The sequence below is a fragment of the Dermacentor silvarum genome, chromosome 4, assembly GCF_013339745.2.
Source record: "Dermacentor silvarum isolate Dsil-2018 chromosome 4, BIME_Dsil_1.4, whole genome shotgun sequence".
In the NCBI taxonomy this organism is placed as follows: domain Eukaryota; kingdom Metazoa; phylum Arthropoda; class Arachnida; order Ixodida; family Ixodidae; genus Dermacentor; species Dermacentor silvarum.
This window is the reverse complement of record NC_051157.2, coordinates 186,509,360-186,535,466: the sequence shown is the minus strand read 5'-3', so window position 1 is coordinate 186,535,466 and position 26,107 is coordinate 186,509,360. Positions and strand designations below refer to the sequence as shown.

Genomic DNA, 26,107 nt, shown 5'->3' with positions numbered 1-26,107 from the left:
GATAATGGTTCAAATTTACAGCGTTCAAGTAAACCGTCTGGTTAAACGCCGACGGAGCAGCGATTCCGAAGCCGTGCCGGCATCACGTTGTACCCGCCAATACGCGGTATTCAAAAATTACTGCTGGACATGCGCTGGGGTACCTTAAGCAGAGCGCAAAGTAAAAAAAAAAATCGCGCGGAATTGAGTATTGTCCTTGGGCATAATTCCGCAATATGCGGTTCGCGGACACGCAAAGTTCGCTTGAAATAACTGTCCAGCACGTTTATTTCATCAAATACCGTGAGTTTTCACCCATATAAGTGTCTGCCGCTGCCATGTCACCCGGCATGAAGTTCGGGGTTATCCGTTAGTTTGAATTATGGGAGCTTGAATTACTGGAACTTTTGTGTATCTGAAGCAAACTAGAAAGTCAAACACAAGAGTTTACTGCGCCCTTTGATACCAGACGTAAATTGCAAGACGTAATTCAAAAAGGAAGCAGTGTTGGAAAAGTGTGATCGTTAACTTCATTGCAGTGCTGTAGATTTTGAGTGTCCAGCGACAAGTTATCTGGTCAAAATTTTCAAGTTTGCAACACCTGAAATGTCTTTTCTTCCCCCCAATAATCTGCTCCATATTAAGACTATTCTGGTTAAAGAAACATTTTTATGCTAACAAGCTTGACCCAAAAGCTGCTTCAGCTGTCCACCCCTAAGTATTCCAAAAATGAGCCTGCTTCCTGGCCAAGCTGACAGCCAATCGTAGCTTATAATGACAAGGAGACCAGCTTCTGCATTTCTGTAAAGACATGGGAATCTTATCTGGTTTTGCAGGACATCACGCTGGGTTTTTGCGCGATGCTTTATGCGAAGAAATGTTTAGCAATGACCACATGCAGTTGCACAAAATAAACAAGGTCCCGCGTACATCCTCTACAGCTTCCCTAGAATTTATCGAATCCGATGTATTGACACATGTACTTGTTTATGTTTCTGCGACTCAGTGTTACGCCACCAAATGCGTATCTTGCAACCGTGCTCAAGGGCAACTGGCGGCTCATCTCCCACGCGAAAGGAGGACAACGGGAAAACAAAGCGAGAAAGAGGCGGGGCGGCTTCTACTCTGGCAACTACGTACATTTGCGCCGGTGCGGGCTGCAGCGGGCACCGTATCTTGAAAGTGATCTCCACACTGCTCTGACCTTTGTATACGCTGTGCTTTCACCGCTCAGTTTCCGCTGAAGCGCTAGACCGGACGAAGCTTCCCTCGCTGCGGCAGCCCTGCGTGCTCACACCAGCATTTTGACAGTGGCTGTCTGCGGTCATCGAGTGTGGTCTACTCATGTTTGCTTGTGCGCGCTGACACCACGCTTGTTAATTCAGTTAGTAAGCGAATGTGTCCAAGTTTATGCAGTCGATGAAACTACTATCCCTACTCCGTATAGCTCTCTACTAATTTGCTATCGCAATTGATGCTTCGCCTTTATGTCAACAAGATGTTCACTTCATAATTCACGTGTTCTAGTTGCATAATGTATTTACTTTCTCTTTACAGGTCATTCCACTTGGCTGAAGACTACAAACATGTCGTATACATTGTCGTGAGCAGTCAATAAAGCATTGCAACACTGTAAAAGATGCTGGCTTGCATATTTCAACACCAAATTCTGGTGAACAGTAAGACCACATATCGTGCCATGGTCAATGTAGATGTCATTTCTTGTAGTGACAAAGGCTGGGTGACTGGCGCAGATGGATTTTCTGGCCTTGTGTAGAAAACGAAAAGAATTATTAGAAGTATTTTCAATGGCTCTAATAGGAGCAAGACTTAGGTTGGCGTTCCTTGATGGATATGTAGATTTATTGTTAAACGACCTTTCAGGAAAAGTCAGTGCCACCTGTGGCTCTCCACAGAATCATGAAAATTTTGCGGGTTGGTCTGCTGCTGTTGCACTTCCGGTAGAGAGGGTTCTTGGCCACCGTGCTGCTGGTGAGAGGCAGGGGGCGCTGTCGATGAAGTAAAAAAATTCAGGATGTACTTTGCTATGATCCCCCGCCCGACGCTGCGCGTGGCTCTGTATCATGGCATATGATGATACGGGACACGCAGGATGCGTGTGCGAACAAGCAAGCGACGCGTTCGCTCCGCCCAAACCAGAAACCGTATACGAGCACATTTATAGGAATTCGTATCCTCATGAAGTGGTAAAAGCAAACATCTTCGCCGGACGCTGCCTTGTTCTACACAAACATGGTCAAGGAATGCGCAACTATATGTGCGCGACGAGCAGCTCACAGCGGCGTGCCGTCCACTGACAGCCGACGATAGGGCCTGTAGGGCTTGCAGCCATTGCCAACGCCGCTTGCTATCTAGGCTTCATAGAGAGCTTCTTTTGCCAACACGATTAACGTTTGTACGATTATTTGTCACGCGTAAGGAAATGCAATTAGTCTTGACATCATTGGTGCGAAGACAGGGGCGGCCAAAGCGGGCACGTGGGAGTGCGGAAAGCTGCGAAAACATCCTCGACGAGCGGGCATAGCATGCTGCAAGCGAGGCGGCGAGCCCGATCGCTCTCGGACCGATTTTTTCAACCCCGCTAGAACTTTCCGCTTTCCCGCAGCCAATCAGGGCTCGAGGAGAAAAGCCCGCTGAAAATGGCGTCCACCGAGCCTGCTGGATCTTGCGCTGTACTTTTCATCGACACAATCAAATGTTACCCGATGCTGTATGACAAGAGACACGACAGATACAAGGACATTGAATACAAGAATCAGATATGGAAGAAAATATCGCAAGATCCGGGCGTGAATGGCAAGTTTACAGGCCAGCTGGTCCCTCTTACATGTTTTTTTTTTCGTGCCGTTGCATGATTACGTTTTATCTCTGTGGCTAAGAGATCGTTCAGAGCATGCGTAGCCGTCAGCGCAACCTTCGACCATTGCCTTAACCGGTACACGTAGGCTTCCATCATTGTATGACGCAATACGGCGACGATCTCAATATACGCGTTGGTAAATTCCGCGTTGGTTTAACCTAGTCTACGCGCACAGGCGCGGTACGCCGGACAGACATTCTCGCGCCATCAGCGCTCGTGCGGTATCAGCCATTCCAGATTATACCTTTCTCGCGCCATACGGCGCTCCGCCTTTAAAATAAGATCATTGATTTCCGCGGGGGAGCAGTAGGGGCCGTAGTAGAGACCGGGCCTGCTGTTCTGGAGTAGTATCTTCGCTCGTGCCAGTCTTCTCGGTGCGTGTAACCGTGCGCCTCGAGAGCACGTTAAAACTTACGGAAATTTTGACCGTTGACACGGATGTAAACTGCGTGAGTATTTGTACGAGAGCACTTGTGCACATTTGTACACACACGTTATCGGTGTTTACACGCTTGCGAAAATGAGCTTCAGCTCGGAAGCAGCGTCCTAAAATAAACAATCTAGCGGCACACATGCACAGGCGGGTGTGCAAACGCAGATGCGCAAAGACCATCGCGTTACTGCAGCCTAAATACAGCGCAACTGTTTTTATTCCTGAAAATTTTGTTCAATTAGATCAAGGACACATTAGGCGAAGATTACACTCCGGTGCAGGAGCGTGGCCAGGATTCTATTTCGAAAAGTGGCAGCGAGGAGGGGGGCTGGGTCCAACGGCCCCCATATGTGTTTGCACATAATACATACACCTACAATGTTTGTAAAAAATTTTTGACGAGATGTTGACCCCCCCTCTCTCCCCCTGGCTATACCAATACTGCGACAGACTGGTAGAAATGCTGCTGAAAATGCGATACGGAAGTATTTGTTTTAGTGAGCAAATGCACAGGCGCTATACAGCTTTGTATTGTAGCAATTTCTTTTTTTTTGCTACACAGCTGTAACGTGCCAGAAAAAATTGAAAAATCTCAAGGATCATTTTACAAAACTGAAACAAGATATCAATCAGAAGACGAGAAGTGTTGCTGGCACGAATGATTACCCACAATTAAACAAACACTTCGAAGCAACGGTTACAATTATAGAAAATGTGTACGAGGAGCCCATGTAAGCGCTGTAATCAGACTGATTCCTCAGTAACCCCGACATTGTGTATTCTGTGTCCTGCACTTTAAAGCATAGCATTACTTCCTGGATGACTTAGTTTGTGTCAATCTCTAGCTTTACAGCCTTTGGAGCAACGTGGAATTCCAGGCGTCTCAACGGTAAGTTCTATGCACTGGATTCCAGTAATAAATGAACTAATTTTACAACTTCAGTATTAATTGCTATCCCAATGACTTTATAGATTGTAATGATTACTTGACTTTTATGTTGTTTTTAACAAGCCTTGCAAAAGGAGGCTACATGTGATCTCATTTCTGTATGAAAGCATCACTGCTGATGCATATAGTAGTTTTTAGAAGCCAGCTGTTTTATCCTGCAATACAAGCATTAAATCCGCATACAGAATAAGTAAAGGAGCCCATTGAATTTAGAACATTTATTGAACGTAAGCATGGAAAATGGGTTTGTTTGCACTTGATGTAGAATGGAAGTGCCAGCAGATGGAGGCAACATTCGCCACGATGAAGAACTGCAGTTCTTAACCTATGAAACGCTGGGTCAAGAGTGTCTGGAGCAAGGTGGCAGCAGCTCGACCGACACAGGTATTCATCCTACTCCAACTGACATTTTCTGCACTGTGACAAGCGCTCATCCGACAGCAAGTGGCACCTTCGAAACGTAAATATTTCACAACTCGCTTCAGGCTGCAATAATGAAACAAAGACAATCACATTAACCCTGTCTGTTAGATGCATAATGCATAAACTATGGCATTTATTCACACAGGTCCGCAGAGGAAGATGTAGAAGGTAGAGATGTGGATGAGAAAATGCAAGGCAAGGAAGTTGCTGCATATCCAGTGTGCAAATAGTGAGAGGTACACTGTGTTTATCATTTTCAAAAATTTCAGCTATGTGCCAAGACCACGCAGGTCATGGCGAGCATCAAAGAACGAGAAGGCGTACGTTCTGAAACAGTTTGGTCTGGGGCACATAAAGAAAAAAAGCCGCCAGATCCCACGCTCTGTGTGAATCGATGTTATGCGAAGCAGTGTGGAGGGAGCCTGCCAAGTTAACGAAACGACCATGACAGCACCAAGACTTACGTGGCTATTTCATGACCTACATGACACGCATGCCATGTCATGAGTCCTCAGGAGTCCTTTCAGCTACACCTAAGAGGCCTAACGCCGAAAGCCTTAGTCATGCTCATGCTATGACTTCGACCATTAACCTTTAGCCTTTTCTTCACTTAGTACCTCATCCGAAACCGTTCCATTTATTTTTGAGTGTTAATGTTTTTTTCGCTGAGTCACTGTAATTTTTGCTCAGTCATGGTCAAGACTATGACTTCTACTATCATTCTTTAGTGTTTCCTCCACTACGTACCAACGTCCGAAACCATTTAAGTGGTTTTTGACCGTTAATCCTTTTTCGCTGGGTCATTGTCATTTTAGGCGGCTGTTCCATGACCTACATTACATGCATGTCATGAAATTCATGTCATGACCAATCATTTATGTTCGTCATACACTCTTGTGATACTACGCCAATTTTGTTACACAACAAGTTAAAGAAACGATCATTAGAGCCCAATGACGTAGGTGGCTAGATAGATCGATAGATAAATGGATAGATACTCTCAAAGTGACAAATGTTCACCATGAAATGCTTCGCATTTAACAACATATATGTATTATGTATCCAATTTCAGGCCATATGAGGACACAGCTGCCAGCATGGTCATGGCATCTCAATGCCTCAGCCATCTGAAAGCATCACACGAACAGAGAGAGCAGCAAAAAGACATGCTGTATCATTTCGCATTTACTACAGTTGGCATGATGCGCACTTTGTCACTTGACGAGCAACTCGACACAATGCATGCTGTGCAGGAATTAGTGCACAGCAAAATCAAAGAATCAAGAAGAAGAAGAAGAAATGAAACTCATTTGTATGTAGTTTACCCATGCATTGTTTTCATTTCTCTATTTCATGCTGTAATAATTTTCATGTTATGTAGTGGTTCATCAAATAAAGCATGAACTTACTTGCACGGTTGTTACAATCTGCAATATTTCAGATGGGTCTCCTGCCATGGCACCCTGCCATCTGTGATTAAATATCTTGACAGTTTGTCGCGAATGGCGTAAGCAACCCTGCAAAGAAAATGAATTTTCATTGGAAGACAGCATTTAGACAACATAACTTCCTTAAGTATATTTTGTTTCATCAACTTCTCTGAAATATTAGATATTACAGCAAGAAAAAATTCTGCGTTGATTCAACACACGCCTTGTAATCTTTGTGAAGAATTTGTGATGCACTTAAATACTATGAATTTGTTCTATGCGAACTTCATAACCTCAGTCCGATTGATTTGTGACCTCATGGAGTGTTTATTCACCGCAGAGGTTCCTCAGACATTATTATTACCACACTATATGTATGCACAGCACCGTAACATAGAGGGTTTGTACACCCCTCAACCTAGGTCAAAATGCGAACAGGAGTTGAACCGAATGCATAATGTGCGACATCAGACCAAAGATATTCAGGGCAGATTTGTGAGGAGAGGAGTTAGCGGAGAAAAGTGTGCCACATGAAAGCACATGAGGGTTTTTACCGACTGTGTGACAGTAGCACATACCTATAGTGGCACAAGACTAGGGAGGCTACAAGAATACGTGTAATGTTTATGCACTAAACGTAGCCTCAACCTATGATACCAAAGATCAGAGACGAGGCAATACTGTATGTACTAGTTTTAAGTCGTGATATACTGTTTAATTACATGGAACAGAGGTGTGCTTCATTGCACTATAGTGACGGTCAACAGGCAATGTAAACAAATATCAGAGCTAGTACATGTAGATGTGTGTGTGTCAGCGCAAACATATATGCGACAGACGGACGGACGGACGGAGAGACAATTGTGGCGGCCTAGGCAAAGGAAACTGCTCTAAAAATGTGCACTGCAACTTAGGTGTGCGCGTACAAATAGTAATTTCATAGCTATGCCAATATTACCTGGCTGAGTGGCAGCCTGCACTGTGAAAAGTGACCTGAGCTAAACTGTCTGTGCCATCAGCCCTCCAGATCCCATCGGTCAGGCTGCCTTGCCATTGCTGTCCTCGGTGTCGGTGGTACCCGGAGGACAGTACATGGCCTTTGAGTCGGGTGATTCCTTCAAAAGGAAGTTGTGGAGCACTACACATGCGGACACTATCCTCCCGATGTTATCTGCCTTCGCCTTCAAAGGCCGGCGATGGATCCACCATCTCTGTGCCAGTATACCGAAGGCATTTTCTGCAACTCTGCGAGCCCAGCTTAGCCTGTAATTAAATATTCTTTTCTGCTGCAACTCCTCAAATTGTGTGGTTGCGCTGCTGTTTGCACTGCACGGTTGCACTGTTGCCGTAGATGAGCTCCCTGAGAGTAGAGGGTGAAGAACTGTAGGAAAACAGGTGTCTTACAATAGAGCACTCATCGAGATGCAAGATTTCAGCAATACAATGACCTGCACTTTTATTCTAACACTTCAATAGCATTGCACTGAAATGCTACTTATAGGCTAAAATGTTTCAGGATCTCATTTTCAGGATCCCTGTAAAAAGAACGCAAGTCACTGTTTAATGTAGTGTGTTTTGCTTCCTTACACATTTTTGCGATGCAAAGGTCTCCCATTGGAGCAAATAACCTTTTAACATGGTAGCCTGCACTATCTAACTTGAGAACTCTTGACTATGGGTTATGATATAGCGAGCCTACATATGTAGGGAAAGGGCCATTACATGCCGATATAGTGCGGAAGTTTCTTAGTGCAACCAAGGTTATATATGTCAGCTAACTAAGTACATGGCCAGCTACATGTCTAAAAGAAAACATTTTAGGATCTTCACCGCAAATTTGAATATTGTAAGGCAACAAACCGTTACATTTACGTAAACTAATGCTAGTCATGGCTACACAAAGTGAAAGCATTGTGTTCACGATATCACCACTCACTTTTTTTGGAATATGGCCTCATCATGTACGTCTTCAAAGGGACGGCTTCATCTCCTGCGAAAAAAAAATGAATGTCGCCTATCCTTTCAAGACTTCCACACGCAGGAAGGCCAAGATTGCTGTCAAGAATTTTCATTTGTAGATTGCTCCTGCTGAAGATTCCACCATCTGATTCGCTTCCATGGTGGCTGATTTCAACATACAGGAAGCTAGAATGGAAACAAGTATGCAGAAAGATAGCATTGATATGTAAGAGATCTGTCACTCATCAGCATACGAACAACTAAATTGTAAAAACTGACAAATAATGATGTAGGATGCAGTAATGACATATGATCTTTCTCACTTTCGGGAGCTGTAAGAGTAAAATTAACGTTAACGTGTTCCTTTTGTCATCTTAACTTCACCGTTTTAAGGCAACAGAACTATCTTTCTATTGCTCGTTTCTCTTTAGTATTTATCTAAAGCGTTTCCTTATATGCCGGGTGTTCAAACTTACACTTTCCGGAATTCTTAAAAATCGCCAGTGGCAGGTAGCATATTAGTATCATTGAGCTAGGGGATTCGAAGAGGCGGACATTATTAGCCCGAGAAATCGAAACACTAATTCAACTAATTGACAAAAATTGACTAATGAACATTTCCGTTAATTACTTTACGACACATATTGCAATTTACGAATTGTAGCCGGTGAGTTTGCAACACAAACCCACTTGAAATGAATTTCTAGGATAACACCAGTTTCGAGATATTGCTTCCGAAAGTCTGGGACGAAATTCAAGGGCGTTCGAGTTACTTTTGTGCTTCAATGTATAAAACAGCATTTTGGTAAGAAAGTAAGTGGAAAAACAGTGCATTTTTATGGCGAGTTTGATGGCGCATGTCTTACAACTTTAGTCATTCTGAAAACTCATTCCAAGTGGATACGCATGACAAGCTCACCGGCTACAATTATTAAATTGCTATATGTACCGTAAAGTAATTAACTAAGAAGTTAATTAGTGCATTTTCGTTAATTAGTTGAATGTGTTTGAATTTCTCGTGCTAATGTCCGCCTCTTCGAATAACCCAGCTCAACGATATGAATTGTGCTATCTGCCACCGGCGATTTTTTAAAATTCCGTAAAGCTTAACTTTAAACACCCTGTATATGTCTTGTAACGATGGTAACGTTTTCTGGTTTGTTTTCTTCTATGTGAGCATCAAGTGCACCATCACCAAGACTTTTAACAGTTTGTTCATAGGCACTTTGAACAATAAATAAATTGGAATGAATAATGCGTGCAGAAAAGTGGTAGAATAAAATTCGTATTGCTGGACCAATATTTTTCTATTTTAGTCTCACTTTTGTCTCACGGGCTCTTTACATTTTTTGCGCTCGCAGAAACTGATGACTATGTGGTTTGGAATATCTCAAAGTGTGACCTTTGGACACTCGTTCGTTTATTGCACGCAGGGGTGCCATTACAGCTGCTCGCAGGTGAGCGCTGATATGTACAAACGATGCCGCCGTGCCTGCGCGTCTCCTGCCTTGAGAATCGTGAAAATTGATTGCCTCTTCGCGGCAATAAGATAAAGGGTTACTGGAACTTTCTGACTCCTTTGGTTCTTCTGCAGAGCGCACAACCTTAGAGTTTTGTTGGGTACGCTCACATAGCGAGTACACACAGCGAGTAGCGTCCAGACGAGGAATTGCTAACCAGTTTGGAATTGCACTCAACGATGCTGACTGGCACCAAGGTGGCAATAGTCTGGTGTCGGCATTTTTCTATGCCTGCGCATCATATTCATTCCAGTGCATCTACACTTTTATTCTTATTCTGAGATGCTTTATTAATTTGATTCTTAATATTTATGGATAAACAATGCATGTTTACCTCAAAAATTATTTCATGGAAAAATATGGTTTCTATAAAAAAACTACGCAAATTTTTTTCCAAGAAAGGTCACGACGAAGATTTGAAATGTAGACCCACATTAAGTGAAGAAATTTGCCCAGCAAAGGTTTAACAGCTATCAGATAACTTGCACACAAATTTTTATTTATTGCATGATTTCACATAGCTTCCAGACAAGGGGAAACGACGACGAAGTTCGTGCGTTCGGCTGGTGGCTCCGATACCCAGTTCGGCCTTTCGTACCAAGACCCTTACAGTGCCGCAAATGTTTAAAGCTTGGTCATGTGCAGGGTTTCTGCACAAGTGCTGTGGTGTGTGCCAAATGTGGTCAAAATCACGACGCAAATTCTTGCGACAGTCCGACATCTCGGTGCCCGAACTGTAACGGTGAACACTTGGCAACAGACAAAGAATGTCCCACACTGAAGAAAAAACTAAAGTTCCTTAAAGAGAAAGCTAAGAAGAAGGCATCAGGAGAGAAGCCGAGTAGCCGCAGTGCCCGCCCAGCGGCTACAAATGGCAAAACTGAAGATATACCCGCACGTACGAAGAATAGCAAGGACAACGCGCGTCGGCAGGACAGTGGGAAGCGGAATTTCTGTCTCTCTGCGATATCGTGGCCGCGCTTCCATCGAAAGCGTCCGAACCAGTATCTGCCAAGATCACGCCTCCGAAAGCTTCGGAACCAGCTCCATCCAAGGCGTCCCCGTCTACAGTAGTAAACTCTGTAAATAGGGTGCCTACAGCGGTCTCGGTCAACGATGACGAACAACTTATCAACCTGCTTAAGATGCTTGTCAACGTTGTTAGGTCTCTGATTGCCGGTCGTCAGACACCAGCAGCATTAGCCGCAGAACAACTACTAGAGGCTCTTGTTCCAGTGCTTGACGGCCTTCACTAGAAACATGAATGCTCGTGGAAAGCCCCGTCCCTCTGTGCTGCAATGGAATGTCAGGTCCTTACGGCCGCGGCATGCGGACCTAGTCCTTCGGCTTCTCGCAATGAACACCCCGCCAGATGTTATCGCACTTCAAGAAACCAATGTAAGAAAAGATGATTTCAGACTTCCTGGTTACGTAGGCATCCACAGCAACGCTCGATGCACAGTGCCGGCATGCGGATCCTTCCAGTGTACGGACGCCACGCATCCGCGAAATCCTTCAAAAGCATCGCTATACATCCGAGCTGACTTACATTTTGCAGTTATTGACACAAGTGACATCTGCGACGCCGATTTTGAATGCACAGCCGTTACTGTGAGTATCAGAGATACGACGACGACTGTGGCAAGTATATATTACCGACCGACACGATCTTCAGACACCACCTTACTGGAGTTCTTAGTCTCTCGGTGTAGCCCATCATTTGTGCTGTGCGGGGACTTCAATGCTCACCATCCTCGCTGGTGTTCTCGTCAACAAGACCAGCGTGGGATAGAGATCAACGAGCTTATTGTTAGGCATGATCTAGAAACACTCAATGACGGCTCACCTACATTTGTCGGCAGAGGGAAGGGACAGTCCACCATCGACCTTGCGATATCAACAAGAGATGTGTGTCTCGCCTGGTCATGTGAATCTGACCCATGGGGCTCAGATCACCTACCAATTTGGTTGATTCCAGAACATACTCCTAGCCGCCAGACTGCCGCCTACACAGTGACGAACTGGAACAAGTTCCGTCAGCTGATTTCAGAGGCCCCATCGCACGACAAGTTGTTTAAACTGGTGAGCGAGTGTCTTCAACAAGCTACCGTAAGACGACGGCGGGGCATAGATAAACCGAACCCTGATCTTAAGCTCTTGAGGCTACGCGCCTGTCGACGCCGCGCTTACAGGAGAGCGCAGCGCTCTAAAAGAAGCTCCGATTGGACGGTGTATAACCGCCTAGACGCAGCCATACGGCGGCACACAAAACAACTTCGTCGAAAGAGCTGGGCAGCACTGTGTAGTTCATTGCATACGGCAAATGGTTTTGGAAGTGTTTGGCGAATACTGAAGGCTCTTCGCACTCCTGAGATCTGCAAGAATCCAACTGCTGCTTTGTGCATAACGACTGGCCGGACTCCGAAAATTCTTGCGGAAGCATTTGCCGACCTTTTCGTACCTCCTATGCCAAGTGACAACGCAAACAATGACGTTAATCCTCTGACAAGTCAGAACAACACAACGTTCTGCTATGGTCCAGCCTGCCAGATGGATGAAACAGACTTTACTCTCGAAGAGCTGCATCACGCCCTCAGCCTCTCCAAACGTCGCACTGCCCCTGGTGAAGACGGTGTTACGTACCAGGCATTACGAAACATCGATGAGGCCTTTCATCAAAATGTCTTGGACGCATATAACGAAGTATGGCGAACGTCTCTGATCCCCAATGATTGGAAATCATCTGTGGTGATACCAGTCTTAAAGCCCGGCCGCCCTGCAAAACACCTAAAGTCTTACCGGCCAATATCGCTAACTTCTAATGTTATGAAGCTGATGGAACGAATGGTACTGTTTCGTCTAGACGGCAGGCTACAAGAGCTTAATTTCTTTCCTGATGTCATGAGCGGCTTTCGTCGTCACCGTTCAGCCCTCGATAGCATAGCAGACCTCGTTTCATCTCTAGAGTCTGCTCGAGAAAACAAGCACTCTGCATACATGCTCTTCCTGGATATACAGCAAGCGTTCGATTCGGTTCCCCATAAGGCAATTATTATCGCCCTTAGGAATGCGGGAATTTCGGGTCGACTGCTTCATTTCGTGCATAACTTTCTATCTGAGCGCCACATGAAAGTGCGTGTTGGAGGAGCAACAAGTGATTCTCGCCCCGTTAAGTGCGGTGTACCACAAGGCAGCGTCTTGTCGCCGCTTCTCTTCAACAGTGTACTTGCTGGACTTCCAAGCCGATTGCCTCAGGAAGCAGACTTTCCAATATGTATAGCAATCTATGCTGATGACATTGCACTGTGGATCAGCGGTCCTTCGTACCACGGTCCACGTCTTCGTGGAATCTTGCAGAGAGCTCTGAATGCGACTTCAGAGTACTTGGAGGAAGTTGGTCTGCAGATCTCACCAGCTAAGTCAGCCGCGATTGCGTATCATCCAAGGCAACGGGCTCGTCGAACCATGAGCCGGCTGTACCTCGGAGAGACACCGGTACAATGGGTACAACACCACCGCTACCTGGGCGTAATTATCGATGATCGCCTCTCTTGGCGCCCTGCCATTACCTCTGTGCGGTGCAAATCCCGGTCGCTGCTCAAGTATGTGGCCGCCTTGACTGCTAGAGGCGCTGGCTGCGACCAGACGACAGCACTTCAGGTATACCAATCGTCTGTCCTCTCTGGCGTGATGTATGCCTTGCCAGTCTTGAACGTGCCGCCAAATGTGATGTCTGAGTTGGAACGGGACCATCGTGTTGCCCTCCGAGTCATGCTTGGCTTACCTCGTGAGGCGCAATCTGTTCCACTACTCACGGAAGCGCACCAGTTGCCCCTGAGCTTGCAAGCAGACCAGAGAGCGCTACACCATATCGAGCGTTTGCAACGAGCATCAGACGGCCAAGCACTGATTAATCGGCTGCTTCAGCGCCCATTCTCTCGGATGGGGAAAATGGTGGCGGCATTGTTTGTGGACATTACTCAAAGTTCAGGAGACACTTCTTTCACAACTCCGAAGAAGCGCAACAAATGCTCCTTCCCCATTTATCTGACAATTCCTGAAATACACAAAAAATCTAGTCAGCCTGTTCCGGCACTATTTCAATTGGCCCAGTCCCACCTATTTGAAAAATTTGAAGGTTATATTGAGGTATTCACGGACGCATCTGTACACAGCGACGCGCAAGGCGCTTCTGCAGCTTTCTTCTGCCCTTCGACTGGCATCAGACGGGTATTTAGAATACTACATCCAACCTCATCAACAACTGCAGAACTAGCAGCGATTGATGTTGCTCTGAAATACGTACACGAAGAATTAAACGCCTTGAAGGTCGTCATTCTTACAGACTCCCGTGCTGCCCTCAGCAGACTTAGACAAGATGCCGATAGCCCATTGTTGTGCAGTATCCAAGAAACTTCCGGCAAAATTACTTCCTGTGGAGTGTCCCTCATTGCCCAGTGGGTACCCTCGCACGTGGGCATCGCTGGAAATGAAGAGGCTGATCGCCTCGCTTCAAGCTGTGCCCACCATGAATGTGACTGCCCTGACATTTCGTGCACATTTGAAAATGCCCGTCTCCTGATACGCCGACACCTCCTAAAGCAGCACCCAGACCGGCGTGTTGCAGACGGATCGTTCCCTCCACGCGTTCGTGGTCGAGGCCTGCCCCGTCGTGCTAGAGCACTGTTATACAAGTTAAGGGTTGGGTGAGTGTTGGTGCGCGAACGCCTATACCGACAAGGACGTGTGGACAGCCCGTCGTGTACGTTTTGTGGCTCCTGTGAGACCCTTGAACATCTCGTTTTAGAGTGTCCCGCATTCGTTGCGCCGCGCGCATTACTAATTAAGGAGTACAGACTTATGGGGCTGCCATGTGCGACCCTTGACGATTGCCTTTTTCCAAGGGGGAGCGCTGCAAGACGTGACCAGGCCCATCGAGCCCTGCTAAGTTTTCTGAAAGACACTGACTTGGCCTCCCGTTTATAGACGTTATTTCTATTTTTGTTTTGTTTTTGTTTTGTCCTGTCTGTGTCTCCGTCATTTCTTTATTTCCTCTTTTCTTTTCTCATATTTTCATTTCCTCTATTCCCTCCTCCTGTAGGAGTAGGCAGGCGTTGTGCCCCTCTCGGTGGCAGTTGTCAGCTTGCTCCCTCCTTAATCCCTTTGTGTCCTTGTGTGTATATGTGTACAAATCAAATAATAATAATAATAACATCCTCGGTGAACACCACTTGGATACTGCAGTGCGAAAAAAAAATAGCAATGAAGTATTGTGCATAACTCTATGGGTGAGAGACTTCGGGGACACCATTTATCATTGATGAATGTCTGTCAACGGTAGTAACCAGGCTTAATACTGATCTTCATAACTTGTTTTGGTGGTGCAAAATGAATAGATTAACCATTAATCCCACCAAAACTAAATTTCTTCTCTTCTCATCCCAAAATAAATCACTATGCATTCCGCCCATTTCCATTGGTAACCATTTATTGGCAGCAAGTGAAGAATGCACATACATAGGTGTTATTATTGACTGTAACCTAAAATTTCAGCGCCATATAACTCATATAAAAGTTATCATATGGAATACCAATTCTCATTAGGTCACGTCCGTTCTTTTCACGACCTGTGTTGCTCTCACTCTATTTCGCGTTTGTACACTCTCACAATAATTACTGCATAACCTCCTGGGGTAACACGTACGCTACTCACCTAAATTCCCTTACAAACTATTCAGAACCAGGCCATTAGAGTAATCACGTCGAGTCCACACACCGCCAATGCTAAACAGTTACTGCAAGAAAACAGCATTCTTGACGTTGCCGCCCTTGTGAAGTTCAACCTTGCCACTTTTCTTTTCAAACTAATAAATGACAAGATCACATTGTCGCTATTTCCTATGTCATCTCTAACGAAAAGCAACGCAACACGCTTCGCGCTGCATATTAACTTCATTCTGCCCAAAGTACGTGCTAATTATGGCAAACAGACCGTTCACTTTGCAGCCATATCATCATGGATTACATTACCATTCGTCATAAAACTACAGAAAGCCCATAGGTTTTGCCATGACTTGAAAACATTTTTGTTATGTGATATGTATAAGACATAGTGTACTGTATAACCCGATTTCGTTTTAGACCTGCCGTTCTTATGTACGTCAACATGTTGCTTAAGTTGTGTTTTAATTTTTCTTTTTTTTTCCTCAACTTATATGTTAGTTTCACCTAGTTTCACTATATTACTTACTGCCTATACACTGTTGTCTAATGTCGTTATTTACTTATATCTGTATTATTATTTATCATTTTTGCAAATGTACTTATTCAGATACCGTTCTTGCCATTGTAACTTTTATGTTAACCATAAAAAGGAGGTCCCAATTCAGTTTTTACTATGGGACCTCCTTCTGTATACCTATGTCTGCAAAAGCCTATTGTGAAATATTAAAAATTTGATTGATTGATTGATCATCAAAATAACACCAAACTTTAATGGTGGTCATGCTGGTTAGTTAAATCTTCGAAGAAAAGCATGACAGGAATAAACAATGCAACATTTCTATAAACTAGACGGCTTGCTCAAACTGGTAATATGCGAGATGGTATGACTGATTATACGTACCTGTACTTGGCGTCGCTCAATGCGAGCAGCGACTTGCTGAACGCTTTTTTTGTATTTTCGGTCTCTGCTTCCAAAGTTTGCCGGACACTCGACATTCACGTGTTTTCCATCTATCGCACCCAGGTAATGTGGCTTGTCCCACTTGTCCTCAAACTCTCTCGCAACCTGCGGTCAGCGGCGCAAAAGCCAAGAAATTCAGATGGAGCAAGAACTTTGGATATGCGGTACAAAAATTAAATGTCTATGATAAATAAATGTACTACCAAATGTTACAATTACTTGTGCAATACAGTCAATGTACAACAATATTTACACCAACATTAAAATTGCGTAGACGACAATGAACAGGTTACCTTTAGCCGTTCACCTGGAGTTGACGGCCGTGCGACGTAAATCGGCCCGACGACGTCCCAAATGGGCTGGCATACTTCGGCGACAACACGTAAACCGTGGAGCGGCCAGATAGAAAATTGAAAGATGAGGAGCGCAGCGTCTCCGCTGCAGCCAAGAATCTGAGCCAAAAGACAAATTGAAAAACAAGGAAGTGTTCGCACGGTCCCGCTTAGTTGCCTTGTAAGAAGACACTTGCTAGGAAAACAGAGTAACAAAAAGCCCTAAATTAATAGTGCTGTAGCCTAATTACCTGACAGCTAGCGCTAGCCGGTGCTCTGGAGGAATCGCTTTTCGGTAGTTTGTGGCAGTTTTCTGTATCCTTGGCTTCAGAAGTTATTATAAGGTGTTGAAGGAGCGCGGGGGCATCCCCAAATAGCAGCAGAAAAAGCAGATGTGTTACGTAACGTACAACCAATTCGCTCCAGAGTAAATGCCGGAACTAACGCACTGCAACAAATCTAAGGAGTGCAGAACAGAGACAGACTCACTCTCTGTAGTATTCCACATCGTGCAAAGATAGGTGGGGCAGCAACGCATTGGGCGTGACCCATTCTCTCTCGTTCTTGCAAGGCTGGGCGAACCCACCAGGGGCGTTGGCGGGCTGTCTTCTTTCAAGTTTTTCGCTGCTCTTCTTGAAAACCTGCTACAGAAGCGGCGAGTAGAATACCGACTATCTCGTCTTCTTCGTCAGAGTTGATCATTCTTCACAAGTGGTTACCAAGCGAGAGCAGCAAGAGCGCGCGAATGGCTGGTTTATCGAAAGTGTCGCAAGTTCTCGGCGGGTTCGTGAAAGTGCGAGGCGCCGCGAGCGGCGGTGCGGGCGCGCGGGCTCCTAGGCCGGGCGGGCGGTCTGAACAACTGCGCGCTCGCGCCACCACGCCGCGTTGAAAATCCGCTTGCTTTCTGCCGCTGACCGCTTTCCCGCTTGGCTGGTGTGAATGCGCCTTCACTCTTGGCGTCCGCGGCCCGCTCATCGTCGGTGGTCTCATTTCGCGGGCGCGATGTGCGCTAATGCACAGAGAAAGAACCTGCACACGATATATGAGAGACTAAGGCGTTTTCTTTACAGACGGATGCGCCAATCGCAGCGCGCCTACTAGCACTGACGCGCTTACGTGGCCGCAAGGGTGAGCTACGTCACCTAATGAAAAAGCAAACAAAAGTTCCTGCGAATAAGCGCGGTGTGGTGCACAAATTTGTTACGATCCGGAAGTTTAAAACGCCGCCAACCCGATGTTTTCCCACGACGCCACAGGGTGGCGCGACGCGTCTGAAATTGTTTTACGATGCTGAAGTTTAAAAACGCCGCCATCCCGACGTTTCCACACGACGCGACAAGGTGATGCGATGCATCTGAAGTTGTATTACGATCCCGAAGAATAAAAACGCCGCCATCCGGATGTTTTCATATAGGCGCGGCACGTCTGGAATTGTTTTTATCATTCCAAATTTTCGAAACGCTGCCATCCCAACGGTCTCATACGACGCCACAAGGTGGCGCGACGCTTCTGAAGTTGTTGATCTACTTCATGTCTATCTATCTACTTTCGTTGCCGGACGCGATCTCCAGGAACCTAGCCTATAACAACTTCGCTGTAAAATGTCAGGGGATAACCTCGAGCAAGATACTCAAAGAAAGAAAGTCGGCAGTTCTGCGATTCAATGGCAGCGACAGCAATGTTTAGCTTTGCTCTTGAAGTCTGTGGACGGTGTTGTAACTATATGCTGGTGTGACACAGCACAAAGCAGCCAGCAAGGCAACTGCACCAAATGAGGTTGGGCGAGACCGATGGGAAACTGTTCGCATTGGTCAGCGCCCAGTGAAATATTAGGTGCGTAAAGAGCACTGGCACCAGTACCACTGATATTGCATCAGTTTAAGATTGTAACCCCAAATATAGTAGTATGTTACTGTTTTAGTATAAAAGGCATACATTGAGAATGAAATGTTTACGACTGTCCTTAACGCTCTGCTACTGCCAAAATTTTTACGAATAAATTCGACAATATCATAAAACCTGGCCAGAGAAACTCTGGCATTCCAATGTTTGAATAAAGATGTTGCACTTAACGCTGCACTGGTGTTGCTTAAATGCAATAGAGCGACTAGATCGTGTAGCCTGCGTGGTTCAGTGTTAGACTTGGCACAGTTATTTGCCTAGTTAAGAAAAATATGCAAAGTAGCCTTCGTGTATAGGGATGCAAGCTGAGCAGTTTGTGCATTCTAGGCCAAAAGAGGGGCACCACATTGCCGCTAGCCTTAGGATTGAGAGCAGCCACAGATGCAGCAAATAATTGCAGCGGCTTTCTAAATGCGAAGCTTTCTAAATGACAGTATCTATCTGTCTACGTAGCCGCCTACGTCTTGGTGCTCTCATGGTCGTATCTTTACCTTGATATTCACCAAAATTGGCATACTATGACAAGACTGTATGAAGAACATAAATAAAGGTAATGACATCAATATCATGACATGTGTGGCATGTAGGTCATGAAACAGCTGCCTACGTCTTGGTGCTCTCATGATCGTTTCGTTAACTTGATAGGTACCAAAATTGGCATAGTACGACAACAGTGTATGACAAACATAAATGATAGGTCATGACATGAATATTTTGACATGCGTGTCATGAGGTCATAAAACAGCCGCCTAAAACGACAATGACCCAGCGAAAATACATTAACACTCAGAAGCCACTGAAAGGTGCGGACGTGGGTACTAAGTGAAGGAAACACTAAAAGATAATGGTACAAGTCATAGTCATGAGCATGACTCTCCAAAAAGGACAATGACAGCGAAAAAAGATTAACGCTCAAAAACCACTCAAGTGGGTTCTGACGTGGGCACTAAGTGAAGGAAACACTAAAGGATAGTGGTAGAAGTCACAGTCATGAGCATGACTCAGCAAAAATGACAATGACTCAGCAAAAAAAGATTAACACTCAAAAACGTTGAAATAGGTTCTGACGTGGGCACTAATTAAGTGAACGAAACACTAAAGGATAATTGTAGAAGTTATAGCCATGAGCATGACTCAGCACAAAATGACTGTGACTCAGCGAAAAAATATTAACATGCAAAAACCACTGAAATTGGTTTCGACGTCGGTACTAAGTGAAGGAAACTATAAAAGATAATGGTAGAAGTCATAGTCATGAGCATGACTCAGCAAACAATGACAATGACTCAGCAAAAAAAATAATAACACTCAAAAACCACTGAAATGGGTTCTGACGTGGGTACTAAAGAAAGGAAGCACTTAATGATGGTGGTAGAGGCCATAGTCATGAAAATGACTCAGCAAAAAAAAAGATTAACGCTCAAAAACCAATGGAATGGGTTCGGATGTGGTACTAAGTGAAGGAAAAGGCTAAATGTTAATGGTCGAAGTCAAAGTCATGAGCACGGCTAAGGCATCACCTTAAGGTCTCCTAGGCATTTCGAAAGGGACTTCTGAGGACTCATGACGTGAAAGTCATGAAACATCTGCCTACGTCTTGATGCTCTCATGGTCGTTTCATTAACTTGGTAGGCTTCCCCGCACACTGCCTCGCATAACATCGATTCCTAGAAGGCGTGGGATCAGCCGGCTTTTTATTTTTAGACGGCTTAGAAAACATATTATGCGGATGGTTAAAAAGCCCCTAACCACGCAGAGGTCGAAGTTTAGTTGTGGTATTTCAGTTGTGCATGAGTGTGCAATGAACACCTTGCCGCGAGAATTTTTCGAAATGGTGCCGTAATAGCAGAGTTACACGTATTTGATGATGGAACCACGACCCTCGCACGTGTCGTTCTTTCTTTTCCTATGATCCTTTCGTTGGTTGGCCTCACCTTGCCGTGTGCTCTTTCAAATGTCACATGACATACGTCATCGCCAACGCGCTTTTTCAAACACTGTCTACTTCCGGTTAAGGCACGTCCATGCTTGCGGCAAGCATACCGATGGCGAACCAGCCTCCAGTGCCGTAGATAGTATGCCGCGCGAGAGGTGACCAAAGTACCCAGAGAACGCACAGACATCCTAAGGATGTTTGATGGACGTCCTTGTAAGGATATTGAGGAGATCCTAGGGATGTTCATAAAATGTACTAAGTTAATGCAGAAAGCCTCCCATCTGAAACACAGAAAGATGTTCTACGTAGGTCCCCGCCGGGTCTTTCTCGGATGTTATCTGGTTGGAACATGTCATGAGCGATCCGGCAAACTTTGCGTTACATTACTGACAGGGAGGAAATGCGATATCTATAATTTGTACAGGAGTAATTAGCCCTGAAGGTGTGCATAAACTACAGATGTTACCAATATAGGGTCTATCACTGCTTTCGGTTTAGTCGCGAAAATAAAAAGTCACAGGCCTGCGCGGCACACGCAACACAGTCACAGCGTAAGCTGGTGGGGCTGCTCAAGAGTAGCTCCAATTTCGGCACCACGCACAACAGGGTCTTCGCGGTGAGTGAGTGAGTGAGTGTGTGAAATAACTTTTATTACAGGTCCGGCGAGGACGCGAACTCGTCGCGCACCCGGCTAGTCCCACGTCGGGACCGGCAGGCCTAGCCCACCGGCCCAGTCGCGGGCACGCCGGACAGCCAGGATTTGCTTGTCTAGAGCGGGGCTACGCAGAAGCGAGTCCCACTCATCCTTGCTGAACTTGGGGTATCTCGACCCGCACTCCCAGAGCATGTGTGCTAGAGTGGAGGTCTGCCCGCACGATAGGCAGGCGTCGTCGCGATATACGTCAGGGTAAACTTCGTGCAGAACGGCCAGACACGGATATGTGCCGGTCTGTAAAAGTCTAAGCGAAACAGCTTGCGCCCTATTCAATTTGGGGTGAGGGGGTGGAAAGACCCTTCTGGACATGTAGAAAAATTTGTTACCTCGTTGTGAGTAGCGGGAGCATCCCTGGGGCCGTAGGGGGGAGGGGTAAAGTATCTTCTCGTTTTGATGACAATGGTCTAAACTGTTCGCCCGCCGGCGTCGACGGCGAGCTGCGGCTTGTAATTCTCTCTGCACAGCAGTCTGCTGAGCCCGATGATGCCTGGCTGTAACCGTGCACGTAGCTCTACGATTCGCTTCTTCAACAGCGGTTTCTACCTTGCGAGGAGACGCCGTAACGTGTACCGAAGAGGTATCCAGAATACCTGGTGCACATATCACATCTCTTTACCCGTGGCATGGTACGTTGTTGTTGTTGATTATGAAGATCATGATTGTTTATTGGAATCATCAAAACGTGCTGGTGACAAGTAGTCACCTAGCCTGCTTGAGTTAACCTGAACCAGTTACATGCAGCATGCAATTGGTATATGCAAATTACATGTCGGGCACGCTGCGTTTGCAGGCACCTTGACTAGATGGCGCCACCATACTGGCGGTGGCCAAGGAGGCGGAGGCACAGGATCACATTCATTGCGCGCCCGGTCTGAATCGCTTCTCGTCGTCTGCGCTTGTCCGCCTGCCTAGGGCGCGTTTATAGGGCATTTTCCGGCTGCCTAATAACAAGCACTTGCGTGGATCAGTGGTAAAGTATCCGGATCCCGCGCAGCGGGCCCGGGTTCGATCCCGGTGTGACCGGCTACTTTGTTCTGCATTTCCCGTGATAGCGGTTACGATCACCAGCGGCGGCTGCGGCGGACACCATCGCGAACCGAAAGGGCTATTGGAATGAGCCTATAAAAACTTACGATGTAAAACAACCAAATAAATGCACAGCGTATTGGGCCGTTTTCTGTGCGTTTCAAACATGCCATCGTCGTCCTGCTTCCTTTTCTTCCCTCCCCCTCACATGATTCTCTCGTGAATCATTAAAGTTTACCCACCCACCTACCGGTCAATTCTACTAACGCATCCCGATAACGCCCGCAATTGTTCATTGTTGGGACTTCGCTGAATCCTACATCCCACGGATGCCCGCGGGACGTCTTTCAGATGACGTGGGAAGTGAGGACATATTTCGGAGGTCCGCGGGAATGTTGTGCGTTGTCTGGGTAGAACACAGTTCGGCCGGCGCCCACCGCGCGACCGACGGGTCGATCGACGACCGCGAAACTGCGCGCCTCCGCCATCGGCAATTGAAACATCGGCTTCAGCTTCTGCGCGAAGCAAAATAATTTCCGCTACATAAAGTGATGCCTAAATTGTACATTTACTGAAAAATGATACCTACTGTCAAACGGTAAATACCAACGAGAGCTCCGATACTTGTTGAGCTCAGCTGCAGTGCACGGCTACCGACGGCAGGCGACCGACTCGGCTGTGCTCGCATCGCAGCCGACAGTGCCGCTGATACCAGCGTATATTCTTCCTTGCGTACAATTATTGCCAAGCGCGACAACAACGGTGAGAATATACAGGGTGTTTCATTTTAGCTGCACCAAAATTAAAACAATTGCCTGTGGCAGATAGCACAATTGTAATCCTTGATCTAAACTAATCGATGAGGCGGCCATTACTTGCACGAGAAATAAAAACGCCAAATTTAGTAATTAACATAATTACGCTAATTAACTTTTTAATTATTCGTTTTACGGCACATCTTTCAATCTACGAATTATAGCCGCTGAGTTCGCAAGGCGTATCCACTTGGAACAAATTCTCAGGACTGCACCAGTTTCGAGATATTAATTTTTAAAGTGTCCGACGAAATACATGGGCGTTCCAGTTAACTTTGTGCTTCAATGCATAAAACAGCGTTTTGCTCAAAAAGTTAACTGGAACGCCCTTACATTTCGTCGGACACTGTAAAAATTAATATCTCGAAACTGGTTCAGTCCTGATAATTCGTTCCAAGTGGATACGCCTTGCGAACTCAGCGGCTATAATTCGTAGATTGAAAGACGTGCCGTAAAATCATTATTTAAAAGTTGACTAGCATAATTATGCTAATTACTCAATTAGGCGTTTTGATTTTTCGTGGAAGTAATGGTCGCCTCATCGATTAGTTTAGATCAAAGATTCTGTGCTATCTGCCACAGGCAATGTTTAAAAATTTGGTGCAGCTAAAATGAAACACCCTGTATTGCAGCTTGTGTGCGTCGGCGATTCATTCCGAAGCGCCGTCCGCTTTAGCTTAGAAGTGAACCGGAGAGGGCCTAGCGACGATATCAGCGTCGTCGAGCGATCAGCGGCGTTGAGGCTACTGGCGGCGCGAAAGTGACCACTCCTAGGTCGCTGCTTGGCCACTTCACTGTAAGGCTGCCGCATAAGTGGGTGCGGAATCTCTACGGCAAGGAAATCTCGCCGTTTGCGAGTGAAACCGCCGTCCAACGGTGGCCCGCAAATTGCAAACGGCGTGTGGCGAGTTGCCGTGGCGGTAACGTGGACGGGCCTTAGCCCTGACTCCCCGTTTCTCGGCTACCCGCTGTTGCTGCCGTGCCGCCAGTGTTCATGCGAAGCGTGTCGCTGTGGACCCTGTGTTGCGCGCACGTCTAGAAAGGCCAACACTATCGGACTCTGTTCGCGCAGCTAATCAGACCGCTAAGCACGACTGTGTTGGAATGTGAGCGATTTGGCACTTGCGTTGCGGGTTGTAGTTACCAATTCGCAATTGCGCGCAAGCGAGCAACACAACGAGGAAGAGTAGGAAGCACGCGTATCTGCTAACATACTAAGAGTCTATTCGATTCGGCTGCAGCAGTTGAACCCAGTTCACGGTGGTGCACCGCGAGTTCCGCACTTTGACAGCACCAATTCAGTGGTGCAGTTGCAGCGCGACACTATCGCCACGGAGAAATGAATGCCAAAGTGCAGGTGTTGTGCAGGCGTTGTGTAGGCCCTCTGCGTCGTGTTGTCCGTTGTTTACGCGCCAGTGAATTTGCATGTAACTTGTGTTACTTACGGTGTGCTGTTTGCGGTTGTCGTAGAAAAATTGGCCAGATTGTTTTGTCAGTGTGCTAGCATCGCAGCTGACCCGAACGACGGTGATGAACTGTGCCGCACTCTCAACTGTCGTTCAAGTAGTCGTGGACCTTATGGACTCGAAGAGTGAAGAGAAGTTCGATGACTTGGTCGCAATGCTGGCCGCAAAGCTGGTGAGGAAAGATAGAAATCGTTTTACACGTTACCATGAATGCGTCGTTGGCAGCTATTTTGAGTTTGAGTTTAAGCGGCTCTTCCGACTGTCACGCGAGACCTTTAACTGCCTTGCACACCGCTATCAAGCAACTCCGTTCTTCCCAGAAGCTCGTGAAGGGCGTGCGTTATCAGTGCCGAAAGAACGTGTCTAATCGTTTTAGGCTATCTCGGGAGCCAGTGCAGCATGTACTCAATTGCAGACAAATGTGACAGAGTCATCTGTGCACACATGCATTCAGAGAGTGCTCAACCTTTTACATAGCATGAGTGAAGAAGTGATCGCGCGGCCGGACCAGTAACAGCTAGAATGTAGCAAGGGTGGCTTCTTAATTAACCGCGCTAGGAAGTGCCACGAAACACCATTGGCTGCGTGGACGGAAGCCGCGTGGAGATAGACCCCGAGTGAATCCCCGCACTCGTACTTCAACCGAAATAAGTTTCCTTCTTTGATCCTGCAGGGCATACGCCACCATGAGAACAGGTTGGATTTCCTGGCTCGTCCCACGGCGCCGGGGTGCTCCGCGATGGCCCCTTTTTTAAGCTGCAACAACAAAATGCAGCAATTAGGATTCAGCCTATATATCTGTTGCTACCATGACGCCTTACAAGGATACACAGCGGAGCTTCCCCTCCTGAAAAAGGAAATATAACAAGTGCCATTCCCAGCGACGAGTAGCCATTGAGGTGACATTTGGACTACTTAAGCAGCGATTTCGCAGGCTGTACTTGGTGGACGCAGTCAGCATCGAGCAGTGCTGCCTTATAATTATGGGCGCATGCGTGCTGCACAACTTGTGCAATGAGGAGAGGGATTTCTTCGAAGTGCTGCAGCAACTCACAGACCTGGAGGAAGTCGGAAATGACGAGGACAGTGGCCATGTTGTTGACCGCAGTGTGGTATAGGCTTCAGCGAGTGCCTGCCTAAGGCAATTGCCGAAAAGCAATGATAAAGCACAGAAGTGCATATCTTTGTGCCTTTTTTGATGTGCAGCAGTTATTTGATTTGTACCAGTAGCAGTACTTTTGCGGATAAGTTTTGCTTCATTCTGTGTTTGTAATGGTGCAAGTATACTTCTTGATAAATCGTTTGCGAAAGATAAAGACGCGAGATGTTTGGGGCCTGTAAATCCGTGGCTACTTTGTATGGTTTGAAGCATAACTGCGAGTCGGCCTAGTTGGAACAGATTCATTTTCTTAAATTTTCTTAAATTAAATTCTTCAATGGTTGTCTTGCATTGTCTGATACTAATACGCACGCACGTAGATATCAGTGTTAGGAACTTTTTTTTCCGAAGCCGTTGCGGCGACCTGCTCAACAGCTGTTACCAGCCGCTCTAACAAAGACTTTTTTAGGGGCGGAGCACCTTGGGGCCGAGCTTTTTACCTCGTCGTCGTCCGTACCTCTGGTTTGCATGGATACCGCTAGGGGCGCTACGGTGCA

At 46.2% G+C, this 26,107-nt stretch overlaps 1 pseudogene; it reads right to left on the bottom strand.

The window, feature by feature from the left end:
* Positions 1-7,067: 7,067 nt before the first annotated feature.
* Positions 7,068-25,545, bottom strand: LOC125945080 (uncharacterized; annotated as a pseudogene).
* Between the last annotated feature and the right edge of the window lie 562 nt (positions 25,546-26,107).